At 39.0% G+C, this 16,595-nt stretch overlaps 1 protein-coding gene across 4 annotated transcripts in view; it reads right to left on the bottom strand.

Annotated features, from left to right (window-relative positions):
- Positions 1-4,264: 4,264 nt before the first annotated feature.
- Positions 4,265-16,595, bottom strand: part of Pnpla4 (patatin like domain 4, phospholipase and triacylglycerol lipase) — a 159,110-nt gene continuing 146,779 nt past the window's right edge. For all 4 annotated transcript variants that reach the window (XR_015450788.1, XR_015450790.1, XR_015450791.1 and 1 more), the window contains one exon: positions 4,265-16,595. This exon is cut by the window's right edge and continues 20,684 nt beyond it. The gene's annotated coding sequence lies outside the window, so the exon portion shown is untranslated.

Here is a 16,595-nt window from a genome sequence, read left to right as displayed (position 1 = left end):
ATATTTCAAAACTTTTGTACCCTGAGTGTGAACATGTCCCATTGATTCCTGGCAGAAAGGTAAATATGTGTGGTTTCCATTTGTTTCCATCTGAACAAGGCATGGTTCATGCCCTCTGCCATTGGGAGCGAATGTTGGCTCGTTCTCCATCTGTCCCCATGGGAATCAAGCCCCTCTTTTCTTGAGAATTGTATTAAAATCCACCTTCCCTCCTGAGCTCCCTTCCACTCTGTGCACTTGACACATCTGACTTCTCACATTGCACTGCTTACTTCTTAGCCATTGAACTGTTTAACTTCTTAGCTCCATAACTTCTTAAGCATGGAACTCTGAGAAGAGGCATGGTAATTATCTCTCAGAGGAATGAATACAACCTGAGGCACTTAGGAGTCTTAGTGAAGGCAGATTTTGAGGCAAGGTTAGGAGGATACTTAAAGGGTTCTTTGGCCAATCATCTTTTATTTTATGGTATTTAGGGATTTGAGGACCATAAAGGCAATGCAACCTTGTGGGATGATAATCATCAAATCTGTAAGCTCTCAGGAATCATGGGTCATGTATTGATGCTATTTTGTTGCTCTGATGGTTCTTGGAAACTAGAGGTTAAGGGCACCCCTTCCATGGTTCACAGGACTTCTGCGTCACTTCTGATTGTTTAAGTCACTATAGACAACCTCAATACCTTCTTGAGAGGTATTTTGTCACAGCCCTGTGCCATGCCTGAGAGACTCAGTAAACAAACACATGGCTATTTCTTTTCTGTCATTAGAAGGTAGAGTTGTTCTTACTGTGAAGACAAACATGGTAGTATATGTCCCAAATACAGGAAAGGACTTCAATGCCAAGTGATACCACTGGGAAAACCCATATAATTCAAGGCAGTCTTAGCTCAAAGTCAACTGATAGGAAACATGGTGGTGGATGCCTGTAATTCCAGCACTCTGGGAGGCTGAGGCAGCAGGATTGTAATTTGAGCCCAGGCTGGACAATTTAGCAACTAACCCAGGTGGGACTCAAATAAGAAATTTTAAAAGGCTGTGGATATGAAAGTCCTGGGTTCAATCCACAGTACTGGAAAACAAAGTCAACTGACTAGCAACCTTAATTCCATGTGCAATTTAACTTCCTTTAGTTATGTAATGTAACACATTTACACGGCTATTGTGTTAGCTTTCTGGTGCTGGGGAAAAATACCTGATAACAACTACTGAAAAGGGGAAAGATTTATTTAGACTCAGTTTCAGAGGTTTCAGCTGGCGGTGGGCTGGTTGCACTGCTTTTTTGGCCCGTGGTGAGTGGGATGCATCCTGGCAGAACATCAGGTTGGAGGGAAGCTGCTCATCTCTCGGCAGCCAGGAAGCAGAGACAGAGGGAAGGAGAAAGGGGACCAATTATGTCCTTCAAAAGCACACAGCTCCAGGGCCCTCCTTTCTCCACCCAGGCCCCAACTTCCAGAGTTTCCACCACCTCCCAGCAGCCCATCTGGTTACGAACTCCTAGGTGGATTAACTCATGATGAGATCCAAACGCTTGTGATCCAATCACTTCCCAATGCCCCAGCTTTGGCTACTGGTGCACTGGCGACCAGCCCTTCAACACCTGAGGCTTTAGGTCAGTCCAGATATGAACCGTACTGGGTAGCTTTGGGAAACCATTACCCCGCTTACAACCTAGACTAATCTTCCCAGTGTGGACGTGGAGTACTTTGCTGAGGATACTCAGACTTTGGATCAGAAGAATGATCTTGCATGCTGACTGCCATGTTTATTAGCTCTGATCCTTCCCAGTTACTCTCTTGAATTACAAGACGAGAATGACAGCAACCAGTCCAAAATTGTTCGGTAATCTGAAACTACTTTTTTAAATGAATGAAAAACTTATGCAGAAGTTACACACTATATGAAATAGATGGTCACGTGGCTCAAAACATAGATTGTGCTTTGAATGTGGTTGTCTCACTTTTTATTTATGTGACTAAGTTACCACACTTAACATTGTTCATTTTTTCATCCAAAAAATGGGAACAAACTGATAGGAAAGTTGCAAAAATAAAATGAGAAAATTTAAATAAAATGAATATCTAATATCAGAACTAAATATTCTTAATTGTTTTGTAAACCCAGGCTTCTCAAACTTTGTATTACTAATATTTTTTCAATGTGGAGAGGCTGTCATATGCACTGAAGCATGTGTATCAAGATGCTGGGTCTTTTGTCACTAGATGTTTAGATGCTTCCCTGACTACCCCACACCTTCTCAGTTGTGAAAACCAAAATATCTCTGATGTTTCTTAATGTCCCCTGGGCAAAGATCACCCTCTGTTATCTAGAGAATATCTAGACCAGTTTTTAGACAAGTATTTATTGGTTGAAATAGTTTATAACTTTTGATTGTGTTATATATATTCATATATAAAATATAAGCACCCATTTATTTACTTCCTATCTTATATACTATGTAACATTTAGCAACTTCTTTCTCCTTGTAGGTAGAAAAAGTTAGTATACCTTTATTTTAAACTTTTTTTTCGGTAGCGGTAGATACATATCTGATTTAAGAGCAAAGAGCTCACATTGAACATCCTATTTAGTTTCTGACATTCTTCCTTTTTTTTTTTAGTTATTTAATTACTACTGCATGCTTATCAGTTTAACTGAATCAAATGTGTGTATGTTCCCATCTTGTTAGAAGCAAATCCAAAATGACAACTGAATGGAGAAAGCTTATCGTTTTCACCAAAACCTATTACTTCTTGTATTATAAAGAAGCCTCAAGCTGTGTCTACCTAAATGCAAAATGTAAAGAGAGGATGCATGCTCCATATTTTAATCAGAGCTATCCTTGGGGAGTGGGTGACCTCAAGGAAGAGACAAATTTTGCACTCTAGTAGGTGAAAAGGGTCAGCCTCAGGAGCTCTCCAATTAAATTTCACAAAATTATATGTATTGGTCAGATTTGTAGCATTAGGGACTCCAGGGAAGTCTCCCTACAGTACATGGGGAGAGTTTCTCTCAGCAATGTGGTATCCATTGGAAATACTAGGGTTCAGAAAGTATTTCCACAGCAGTAGGAGTCCCCGTGGATTAAATTACAGAAGGAAAAATGTCAACCTCATTAAACTATGTGGTACAGTCATCAAAGTTAGATAAATGGCCAGCTGTCTCCACAGTGTCCGAGCATCCCCGTGGTGTCTGAGCAAAGTTAGATGGGCCAGTTAACTGTAGAATAACCAGTGCATTCCAGCTAACACCAGACACTCCAGGAATTCTCTAAACCTTTGCATAACAAATGGACCAACACATATTGGTCAGAGAGCATTGACAATTTATCTGCTGGTGGTCACAGAGCAACATAAAATGGACAAAGACGAACAAGGAGTTTGAATGATGTGCAATCCAGGTTATAAGAGGTGACCCATCAGGTGCATAAACTGTAGGTCTGGCTCCCGAAGGATAGGTGATAATTAGTAGAGCAAGCAGAGAAGCTTTTCCATTGGTGAAGTGTTTCCACAACCATGTTATAGTCCAGGAACATTACACCAGTGAAATGTGATCGGAAGTCTCTGAGAGGAAGGTGGTACACTATTAGAGCTCTTCAGAGAAACTGAACCATTGCAACAGGGCATCTACATCTGAATATGTCCCTTAATGTCCACAACTATATGTTCATTGCAGGAATTGGCTTGTGCAATTATGGAGGTTGGGAAGGCCCACCATCTACCCTCTGCAAGCTGGAGATCTAGGAAAGCCAAGTCCACAACCAAAGGTCGGAGGACCAGTATCTCTTAAGGTCCAAGTGCAGGTGAATATGGGCATTTCTGCTCAGACAAAGTGAATTTGGCCTTCCACCGCCTCTGTTCTCTTTCAGTGCTCAACACTGGATGACTCCCACTTGGCTGAGTGAGGGTAGATCTTCTTTAGCCAGCCCTCTGAGTCAAACACAAGCCTGCCATCGGTTTCATAGTTACTGAAGCTCCTGTATAGTGGTTCCATATTTGACAAACGTATTTCAGTCAATGGATGCATTGCTTCCCCAAGAAGGTTTTGTGTTTATTTCCCAAAACATGCATAGCCTTGGGTAACATTCTACTCCATGTATCATGTAGTCTGGAGTAAAGCTATCCCTTTCTGTGTAAATATAAAAATAGAGTGATCTATATCATGGCGGGACTTTTTTGTCAGTTAAATTATTACTCTTATTCTCATCTTTCACAAAGGGAATCAGTGACTGTGAATAAGCAAGAGGCACAGTATCACCAAATGCATTCTGAGCAAAAATAACCTTTATTATCTTGCCAAGGGAAAGTAGCAATGATGAGTACTTGGTTATTTGTCAGGTATCATCTGCAAAAGGTCTTCAGAGCAGCCTAATAATAATAGTTAAGAAAATTAGAAATGAAGAGGTTAAAATGATAATCAACAAACAAGAGAACAGTGAGGAATCCATTAGCTTTAAACAAAGGGAGATAACTATATGTTGTCCCAAATGCATTTACTTGGGAGGCTAACTCTGCATTTCATCCACTAAAGATTATTTTGTGACCCAGCAGCTCAAAGCTTCAAACCAGCAGCTGGGGCCTTTGAAGAACAAAGAACAATGGCTCTAAATTGTGAGCTTTTCCTCACAGCTAAATAAAAGTCCGGCCTTCCAGGAGCCAAAGGGAAAGGTTGGAAAGAAAGGTAATAACACAGCCTTTGCAGAAGACATAAAATAGGTAGATTCAATGATTGGTAGAGCCTTTGAAAATGGCTGGTAAATAAATGTCTGGATAATGAAGCCAGAGACCCGTGGCAGGTGTAATTCCTCCCAAACCACACTGGCTCAGTGCCATGGTGCCAGATATTATATTCCCTGCACTAGTTTACTACCGTCAAGTTTGTGTCTCTAGAAAAGCTTTTTTTTCCCCCCTGGGTAAACCTTTGTACTTAAGGGTCATCAAGGCAACAGCATTCTTCAGCAACTGAAAACCAATCAAAGTTTTACATGGATGTTCAGAAAAATGCATTGAATCCAAAGGGCTCAACAAGAGAGGTGCTATTGTTTGGATCTGGAACATCTTCCAAAGGCCTGTGGGAAAAGGCTAGGTCTTGAGGACATGGAGTTATTGGCAGGTGGTAGAGCTTTTGAGAGCAAGGTCCTATGGGGGCTTTTCGATCAGTTGGAAGTGTACCCTGAAAAGGAATCATGGGATCCTAGTGTCTTCCTCTTTCATATCCTAGCTACTTTGAGGTGAGCAGCTTCTGCCACAGGTGCTACCACCATGATGTGCTGCCTTGCCACAGGTCCAAAGGAACAGGGCTATCTTCCACAGACTGGACCCTCCAAAACCATGAGCCAAAATAGCACTTTCTTCATTATAAGTTGGTCACCTTGGGTATTTTATTGCAATAATTGAAAAGTGACTAATGCAAGAAGACAACTAAAGTTAGCTTGCTGGCCTCAGACTGGATACAGACTGGTCCAGGGCTTCCCAAGCTTTGAGAAAGCATGTGGCTTTAGCACCTCAGTCATTTTTTTATTGATGCTTCTTAATCCAAAGACCTAACATCTCTGTTTACTAAATACTGGCCCAAGCAACTTAAGAAAAGCATATGGAACACTTTAATGAAACATTTTTTAAAATCATGTACATTTATCTGGGAGAAAGAATACTGAATTTCATTTCTGAATGACCATGAGTATCATTTAATGGGATATGAATGTCTCATGAGCATTGCCCAACTTCGCAAATCTCTGAATCTGATTCATATCAACCTGTAAGGATTTTTCTGTTCCTTACTGATTTTCCACACAGTTCTTGCTATTGATGTTGTGGTTGTTATCATGCCAAAAGCCCAAAACTCAGCTTAGTGATGACAGGGCATCACTGAAAGAAAGGTAACATGAGTTAATGCAGCAACTCTAAACAACCTCTAGCAAGGTGTTTACCGCGTCTGACAGATGTCAAGTATTTCTATTTTCTTCAAAAATGTAAAACACGATTCCTCTGTGGGTGATATATTACCTGTTGACTCTGTGCTTGATTCTACTGGTGTATCCTGAAAATAGACTACAATGCATAAAAACATAGGTGTGGTTGAGGACCTGTAAGACATTCTTTGTGAACACACCGACATTTTGTTAAAATAGGTCTTGCAGTTGATCTGGCACACAGGTAACACAGTTTGCTCCTCTGCCTCATAGAAATATTTTCCACCTAGTATTACGCTTGCAAAACTCAGCAAAAACCAGAGCAATAAAATTGCATCGGTGTACTGAGCTTTTCATTAAAATCCATGTGGTATTATAATATTTGGAATATCTATTTTCTTGATAGAGGGCTTGGCCTCAGAGATGTGACTTGCTAAAGTCACATAACTGCTTTGCAAGTGGACTGGTAGCTGTATTAGATGACGGCGTGTCAATCCACAAAGCCCTTGGACTTTCCACTGCACCATACCGAAATGGCTGAGGAGCCAGCTTTCCAGACATTTGCTGTTAAGCTTTGTCAAGAACATTAACTTCCTTGAGAGAAGGTGAATTAATAATTTAAGAGGAGCTGGTCATTTCCCTGTTTCTCTTTCCAAGCACCGCCAGGCTACAAAAAGGTCATGGAAGTAAAAGATTCTAAAAAATACAAGGGATGTCTAACTTTTAGATTTCATATTCTCAAGAATTACACCCTCATCGAATTTCCCTTGCCCCTAAAGGTTTATGCACAAAACAATTCATGCCCAGAAAGTTTTGCAACAGCTACTCTGTTGAAGAAATGTTCAATGTTATTACTATTCACATCAAGATGTCTCTTCTTTCTCCTTAGCGCCAGAGTATATTGACCCCTTGTCATTCCTAAATTCTTCAAATTTTGACTACTGTGACTTCTTCTCCTGGGCCTGTTTACTCCTTTGATTCTGGGTTGGCAGATAGAGAATAAATAAAGGATCATTCTTTGGGATGATAAAACAATTTTCCATTTCAGAAAATATTGTTTCTTTAGGACTATCCTCCGGATCACATTTTTAATTGCTTAGAATCCTAGAGACGTAGAACTAAAACGGCAATACCAGAGTTTATCAACTCCCTAAGCAACCCAGGAAAAGACACACAAAAATCCAATGAACATCTTACCATTTTGCTTTTGTAACTCAACAAAATACTTGGGGAGACTACTACTATAATACTCTTCCAACTTGGAACATAGACATATTTCCTAGACATTTACTGTATATCCTAGACTTATCATATATCTATGTCTATGTACATAGATACAGACATAATTAATATAATTATAAACATATGACAGATATAAATAGGGAGATTTTTGTTTTGTTTTCAAACTCCTGTGTCACCATCTTATGTTCATTGGTGGCAACTGTTGCATGTATATATTTTTTCAGTCTCTTTTACACATCCTATTTAAGTTTTTAAAAAAGTATTTCTATATTTAGCAGTAGATCACTCTGTATATGAAGCTCCCCAAAATACACTGAAAGAAAAAGAGGAGGAAGAGGAGAAAAATCCTTGCTGGAGACCAAAGAAAACAGGAATGGAGGAAATGTGATGGTAAATGAGGATTCACTTTGATTTAGTCAAACTTCCATTGACCACACTGCCACCAACTTCTTCCACGTGTCCTCATGACCTCAAACTATTAAGGACTTGGCGAGTGCCAGTATTCTCTGCTGAATGAAAATCATACCTCATTTCAGTTTCCACCAAGAATGGCATTGCAACTAAGCTGTGAAGGATACCTTCAGAGGAACCTTTCTCCTGATCATCAGTACTCACAACATCTCTTGAAAGCTGAACTTGGGTAAGTTAGAGAGCTACCCGGAAATGAAACTTTCCTGGAATGCATGTCCTTTTGTGGAGATGGGAATGCTGGAGAAAAGGATTTGATGCTGACACTGTCTACCACTGCAGTGATCTGGAATGAGATCTCTGGGCAGGAAGAAAAACTTGTCCTGAAGTCACAGTAGCACAAGAGGTAAGTGAGAGTGATGTCTCAAGATTGGCTTGAGGTTGTAGAGGAGGTTTATTAAAGACAATGTGGGAAACAAGATTATTTTATCATGGTGAATTAACATTTACAGACCAGCATTTCTAGAAAAAATGGAGCAGCAGCACAAAGGAGGAAATGTGCATCTCCATCCAGAGGACAAGTGACAGAATAAGTGTGAACTTTCACCATCCAAACTCGCATTTGTTGTGTGCTGTGAGTCAGGAAATGCTCACAGACATGAGAGCCCCAATATGGCTTCTGGCATGTTTGCCTATTTGGGAAACAGACAAGAAAGTAAGCAAAAAAAAAAAAAAAAAGTACAGCCAAGGTAGGAGTATGATAGACATGTGCATGGGACCTGAAAGAGAAGCACAGAGAGACAGGGTGTAGGTTATCCAGGGGGATGCACTAACACGGCGTGGCTGGCAAAAAGGAATTTTAAAAGATTCACAGAGAGCAGCAAATACAAATAGAACATTAGAGAGACATTCATAAGGAAGAGCTTGGTTTCAGGAAAATTTCATACATGCAGAAAAAAGTAAAATATGCTGTAATAAATCCTCATTATTGAATTATCACATAATAACCCCCACGCATGATTGTTCCTAATCCCGTCTCCTCCAAGGATTAGTGATTCCCGCCCTATCACACTGTCGATTTTTTCCTACTAAAGGTAAAGTATTTACGTGTCAACTTGATTGGTCCAGGGATGCCGAGAGAGCTGGTCATACACATTTCTCTCTGTGAGCATGTTTTCAGAAGAAACGAGCACTGGAATTCGCAGGTGGACTAAAGCAGATCATGCTCCTTGGGGTGGAGGACCATCAGCCAATCTGTCGAGGATCTCAATGGGGCAAAATGGTGGAGGAGGATTCAATTCATCCTCCTTTACCTACACTGTCTGAAAGCTTGAGCCAGAACATGGTTCCTCTCCTGCACTCAGTGCTGCTGGTTCTCAGTCCTTCAGAGCTGGGCTGGAATAAGTTCTAGGGGTCTCAGGCCATCAGTCTCCACCATGGGATTTCCTACTTTTCTGGGGCCCAGATCCCCAATGGCTGACTGTAGGACTTCTCTTAGACTCCCTATTTATGTGAGCCTATATCTTATAGTCAATCTCTCTCTCTCTCTCTCTCTCTCTCTCTCTCTCTCTCTCTCACTCTCTCTCTCTCTCTCTCTCTCCTCTCTCTCTCTCCTTTCTCTCCATATATACATATGGCAATATATATATATATATACACACATACACATATATATATATATACATATGGCAATAAGCTTTAAAAATTTTTAGAATGTATTACATTAAAACACATTGCCATTAATCTCCTCAAAATACTCCTTGCTTCCAACATACCTATCCCATTGTTCTTGCTACTTTCTGAAGCAGTTCTGGAGTCCTCTTTCAGGGGTGTCTTCAGTTGCACTGTCATGGCTGCCTCACTGTCCTGAATCAATTCAAAGCGTTTACCTATCATGGCCATTTTGACTTGGGGGAAGAGCCAGATGTCATGAGTGAGGTGGATGAAGACACACCATTATGTTTTTATAAACCTGCCTTCCTGTTGGATGGCACCGGACAGCAGCCTTTACTGTAATTTTGGTCACACTTCATAAAGAAAATCACAATCACATCTTATACATGTACACTGTCCATCTCACATCTGCTGATACCTTGATCTCATAGTATGTGAAAAGACTTATTACCAAACACATCTGTAGATTTTTTTTGAAAGATACACTTTTTACCATCTTCCAGCATTAGAATGTCATAAAAGGTAATCCACATGTTAAATGTATCGTAGGAACTATGAACTACTACTATGCAGTAGCTAATAAAACTTTTGTTCATGTAATTTATTTTAGTATCAGTAACACTACTGATGTCCTCTTCAGAAATCGAGGAGAAAATTTAGATATGAACTTAAACACTCACTAACCAGAGTGATAATCCTGATGCAGAATCATAATTACTTTGATTCAATGCTTAAAATAAACATTTTTATATTCTAAAACTTTGAGAGGAAAGATGTTGAAATCCCTTCCTGGCATTAATTTAACATATATGTTTTCATTAGAAAATTCTTAAAATGTAGAATTCATAGTCACTTTCACTGGACATTGCATAATATGTCTCCCTATATATAATGCTACTGTGAGCAGCTGGAGATGAATCAGAAATGAGAATAAATGTGGTATGAAGTGATTTTCTTAGGAACTATCTTCAACAAATACCCTGGTGGCTGAGGACAGATACTAGAATATTCCTCATCAGGCATGGGAATACTTTCTCCAGTTACATACAAAAACATCCTCTCTCAGTTTGTGAGTTTGTTAATGATTTGTTAGTGAGAATTTGTTAAACTAAATATTTGGAGGTGTGCCTAAAAATCTCAAGAGACTCAGTAGGCCTTGAATCTGAGTTCACATTTATTTGGCAATATTTCAACCTTTTGTGTAGTGTGTTTTTAGAACAATGTGAAACTTCAGTTTGAATCATTTAACAAAACAACTTTCATAAAAACAGATAAATCAAGAACAATACATTTGAGTTAGAGTAGCTCATGTGTGTTTATTATCTTGGAAATTCTCAATCCTTTCTATCTATAAGAGTTCTCGCTTATGCAATGTCTGCCTGCCCCAAGTTCACCTCGTTTTTGCAGAATGTATCTCTATATGTGGCATAATGGGATAGAGGTAGTACAGGACATAAAGGAAAGGATAATTTTTTACTGTTTTTAAAGGAATATTTCAGGTTCTAACACTTTTTTTATTTTAATGTGAATTATTTGGTCTAACTCTTTGCACCACAGAATTTAAGATAAAATCTGTTTATACAAGCTATCATTTGCTGAGTGGATCATCATGAAAATGAGGAGGCCCAGTTTATGGGGGGAACAGAAGATTAGTTTAAACTGCCCAGACAAAAAATCACATAAAATATGGGAAAATGTTACACAAATAATGGTGGGCTTCGCTTTGACGGTGATTTTAAAGCAACTGAAAAAATTGTACGTTCAGCATGCATTAATGGCTAAATGAAGCATGAACAATTTTCTCCATTAAATATAAACCTTAGGTCATCTTTTATGAAAAATTACCATAAGTTAAGTATTACTGTATTATTAACTAATAAAAATGACAGAAATGGGAATTAGATGACAGCATTGAAAAGATACTTTATGACATAAAATGGAAAAGAAGATAGAATTGTTGTCCTATCATTAAAAAACCAAGTTATGCCTCCAAGAGTATATGCCAAAATAATAATAATGCTAAAAATATTAATGCTTATGAAACTTTCCATATATTTTGCAAATTCCCCATATATGCTTTTCAGATTGTAGTAATAGTAATTTAAAATGTAAAATGGATTGCAGGAAAATCCATTGATACTGGGTTTAACTATAATACTGCTGCTTCATGACATATTCGTTTTCTCTGGCTCTCACTTGCCTGGCCCTGGAAGGCCGGTTCAAATCTGTGCTTTTCAGATTCTCAGAATGTTAATGAAGTTCATTAAAATGGAATTATTAAAATATAGAATGTGAAAAGAACATTCAAAATGCAAGCTTCAGTTTTCAATTTCATATTCAGCTGACATAAAGCCATATGTTAATAATCAAATTAGCCTAAACATAACACGGGAAAATGGACAAAAACTATACACATTTTGCAATTAAAATGTGCACATAGATGACTGCATGGGAATGACTTTTATAATTATTTAGCATCTTTACCCGATCCAGGGTGATGAAAGAAATGATGCTTTCCCATGCACAGCATAGATATACACGCTAGGAGAATGAGTCACACCAGGGACATCAATATTTGAAGTTCTGATGTTCTCAATGTGTGTGTCCTTCTCTACTTCCCCATCATACGTTCTCTGACCTAGGTTGAATGGAGGACAAGGCCATTTATAGGAAATATTTATCTACACTCTCATTGTGTTACTTGTGGTAGGGAAACCAGTCTTGTGGAAATATATTAATAGGAAGGGAAGAAGGCATTGTAAAGTAATTTCAACAAGCTCATGGCATGTATTTTTAAACTTCATCAAAAGTAAGGCAAGCACTGTTGCATTTTCAAAATCCATTTGCATTGCTTCATTGGTACGAGCCCCCAAAATTTACCTTGTAGATTTTGCTTAAATTTAAACTCTAGATGAAGTGAGTTCAGAGTCCATGAGCTTCCTATGTATGGTTCTTATTCTAGTGATACATATCATTTTAAATGTTCTATCAATTTTGCAAGGTGCTTGGTGACAATTTCTATCAGGTGTACAATACCAAAGAGTCACAGTCCTCTTAGATAATGGTTGCCAAACTATGTAATGTATCCAACAATCTGTAGGATCTCTGTTCTTTGTACACACCGGTCTTATTTGTTTCTGAAAAAAAGGTTCAGTTCTTTCTTTTAGTATTAAGGAAGAATATTCATTTGTTAAAAACACAAAATATATCAAACAAATATAATAACTCTCCCTTTTCCACAGAAGATACATTCTAAGACCCCAAGGGATTCCTGAACTCACAGTGCTGAGTCCTACATAAACTGTATTTTCCTGTTCTTACATACCTATGATAAAGTTTAATTTCTAAGTTAGGCACAATAAGAAACAAACACCAGTAACTATTAATAAAATAGAATAATTATAATGATATATGGCCATAAAAGTTATTTAAGGTTTATGAATTATTTATTTCTGCAATTTATCCACTTACCAGCTCTGGAAGGCAGTTACCAAAACCAAAGAATGCCAAACCACAGATAAAGGAGCAAGACTCTAGATTGTACCGATCGAGTCAAGATTGGAGTTCTAGTAGGTTTCCTTTCTTGCAGGGACATAAACCATTCCTCGATTTTCATCTTCCCTGACATCAAAGAATGTTTGTAACCATTTTCTATATTATCATGAAACAAGAATGAGCTCATATTTACACAGTGAGTTGTGTGTATTCACCATTCTTCTTGTGTCACTAACTACACTTTTAGTACAGTGGATGCTTTTACATCAAGTCTGTATGAACAAAGCAGAGACTTAATTGAGACTTGTACACTTCTTAATTTGGTGATGATTCCAGAATGATTTCCTAGCATTGCAGCTGAGCCAGTGAGGAGTTCTTCCTATACAAATTTGCCACACTTTCCCCCATTTGTAGACAGAGGTCAGGCGCTTGGGTGTCGAAGTGCCGCAAAACACTTAATGTCAATGTGTGTAATGAACAGTTTGGGGATTGTGGCAGTGTGAACAGCAGTCAGTATGAGAAGCACTGGTCCCAATGGCTCGCGATGACCATTTAGATCAATGCCTCTCAATCAATTCCACATTCAATTATGGTTTCCTTGGTAAGATTGGGGGAGAGAGGTGGAGATTATTTAAAGGATGATCCAAAACAAAATGCAGAACAATTAGACTGGAACCTCGTTGGCTGCCCATCCAGTGTCAGTAAAGAGTCCTGCTCTGAGGGTGGTTTTATTTTACACTGGCTATGTGGCATTCAGGATATCGTGTGATGAGGGTATGCCCGGTATGGTGCAGATGTAGGGCCTAGCTCTGTTGAAAGGGGAACTGGAATTCACTCTGTTTGTCCAAGAACAGGCAAATGTGGATCGAACATACAAACCCAAAGGAAAAGCCATAAAAATAATTTTAAAGTAAAAGTAAACATTCACATGTTCCCAGTACAAAGAATTACGAATCATGAAACTAAAGGCAGAAGCTATCAAGGAGAAAAGTAAAAGGCGATTATACAGTTATTAAAAACAACTCTTGGTCAGAAATAATTAAAGTGTGAAACAACAAATGTCAGAATGGAGGAAATGTTTTCAAATTATGACACAAGTGTCAATATTCATAGTACAAATTGAGCTTTTGTGTCAGGAAAATGAAAATGCACCCTTTATTAAGGCTACTTACTGATCAAAGAAATACTGATAAATGAATGTTAAATCCAACTCAAGACACACAAAATAAAGCATATAAAAACATACACACACACAGAGAATTACTTTTGTAAAGTGGCAAACACATGCAGTATGTTTAGGGAGAAATCTTAAAGAAGTCAAAACAATATAAATAGAGGTTATAATCGTGTTCTATAAAATTAACAAATTAAATATAACATAAATGGTAAAATGTCTGCCTTTTGTCTCTACTCTCCATAATGAGCGTGTATTCATTGTGTCTCCGTAGAGAATATTTTTAAGGCTTTTCGATGGTGTTAATGGGCATGATGTTGGTGCACTGCCTGACTTTAACCATTGTCTAGCTGCAAAATTATCCCTATGTCCATGGCCTCACCTGGTTTGGAGAAGTGCTGGGGTACTGAGGGGAGGAGTGGTGTCTGGTACCAAAACTTTCTGATTGTCCTGAATTCCTGTCAATCACAGACATGGGAACAAAGAGTACATAAGAGGAGTGAGATTTAGCTATCTATAGCTAATGGTGAGCCAACAGTGACTCCGTCAAAAGGGACCAGACTCAGGTCCCAGAAGTTGATTTGGGCAAAAGCTCGCAAATAGAAAGAAACGATCTCAGAAGGAGCAAGAAGGCAGGGGTTGGGGGTGTTCGATACAGAGTGTAGCTGATTAAGCAAACTTTCACAGAAGCCACCGCATCTGGAGGAACTGGGGGGAGGCCCCTCCATTAGAAAGAGCGGATGCCAACTCTGTCTTCTTCTATCATAAATGAAGGTTGAGTCAATGAAAAATCATTCCGAGGTGCGTAGGTGCTGTGCAAAAACTATGCCATTTTATAGAAAAGACTTGAATATGGGTCTGGGAATCAATCTCTCATGGGTTCTGAGGGGTGACTGTGATTCCAGGTGCATGCAGTCCCTGGTGTAGTCAAATCCACAGGTACAGAAGACAGAACGGAGGTTGTCAGGCACAGTCATGGGAGGAAATGGGGGGGGGTTGTAATGAGTACAGAGCTTTTGTTTTGCAAAATGAAGAGAATTCTGGAGGTGGCTGGTGGCAACAGCTGCGCGCATACACAATTTCACTGAGTGGTATGGTTAATAATGGCTAAGATTGTCAGCTTCATGTGAGCTTGACCGTAGCCTTAAAAGATGAAGGAAAGAAGATGTGACATTGGAGAGCACGGAAGAGCTTTCTACAGCAGCGATGTTGCAGATGCTTCTAGTTCTTAGCCAGGGTGCCAAGAGAAAGGCAGAGTATTTGCTGGTGGAGCTCACATATTGTGTTTAATTGTCCGCTATTTTAAGCAATCAGATTCGAGTTTCTTTAAAAATCTCCTGTTGGTGGCATAAGGCAGTGAGCCCATTCTAATGCCCGCCAACAAGAGGCATAAAGTTTTAAGGACACACAAGTATCATTTCTCCTGAGTGTATGGGAGAGAGTAGGAGACACTTAACCCTAACAACCAGGCATTATTTTTTACATGTTGCAGAAGATGAGGTAAAATAAGGATGAAAGGCAATTCATAAGCACTGAACAATCAACATGTGCCTGGTTATTTCTATAAATGTCTCCTTGCATCATTATACTGCTTGATGTACTGTATTTTACCGTCTCAGAAGAGAAATGTATTTCCAGTGCTCCAAATGTTGCAGTTCATTGATGAAATGTTGCATTCAACACTCGCAACATTCAACGGCCCTGAAAACCACATCCGATAAAGAACTTTACAATGTGTACTTTCTCCTTGCCATCTTTATGTGACTTGTATACGGCACCACGGACATGTGGAAGCTCCATCACAAATTTGGAGGGTGACAGGTTGATAGGCTCAAACCTAATCTCTGTTGGATTTAAGTAACAGAAAATTAATTCTCATCACACTGCATCCACTCTGTTGATGTTTGTATGCTGGTTTTCATCCTTTCCTCTAGCGTGGCTAAACAAAGGATTAAAAGAAAATATTCATACATATCCCTGAAATTTACATGCATGTTTTACATATATATACAAATTATCTGTCATGGGTGAAGGCAGCTATCTATTAAAAGCACAGGAAAGGGGCAGATTTTAGACTGATTCTTCACAACCTTCACTTTTGCGATAGGGAATCAGGAGACCAAAGAGCTAACCACACTTCTGTAATTTCTAGTATTAACTGTTGTGCTCATGGTAATAATCTGTTGTCAAGATGGTTCCCATGCATATGTGTACTATAATATGACAAGCCCACTACAAGCATGAGCTACTTTTTATGTGCTATGGTAGTGGCTTATTCAAAGAAGTAACATCCACAGAGAAAATTTCATGAAAATAGAATCCTACTTTTTATCAGTATCTCACCCAAAGATACTGAAAAAAGCACAAGGGTGGGTCATCAGGAATACTCATATTTCCTAAGCTCTGCTCCGTGCCATACTCTGCCCCTCCCCTTCGACCCACCCTTCCTTCCGTGACACCACTGAATGCTATCCTTTCCTCACAGGTTACATAGCTACTGACTCAGAAGTCGTGGCATATGTTTTTTGCTGAAGTCACACTACTAAGACATTTTTGGCTTGGGTTTTAGCCCTTGTCTCACTTTAATATTTCAGGCTAGAGGTTAAATCCGGGCTTTGGGGAACTAATCTGGCTCTTTGATTGCGAACTGTCACAGGCAAGATAAGAAAAGACAGGCTAAATTAGCAAATTA

Source organism: Heterocephalus glaber, unplaced genomic scaffold (genome assembly GCF_053883595.1).
Source record: "Heterocephalus glaber isolate CG9 unplaced genomic scaffold, H.glaber_assembly_v1.0 deba00001072, whole genome shotgun sequence".
In the NCBI taxonomy this organism is placed as follows: domain Eukaryota; kingdom Metazoa; phylum Chordata; class Mammalia; order Rodentia; family Bathyergidae; genus Heterocephalus; species Heterocephalus glaber.
Note: the sequence above shows the minus strand (reverse complement) of the source record. Positions and strands in the feature narration are given on the sequence as shown.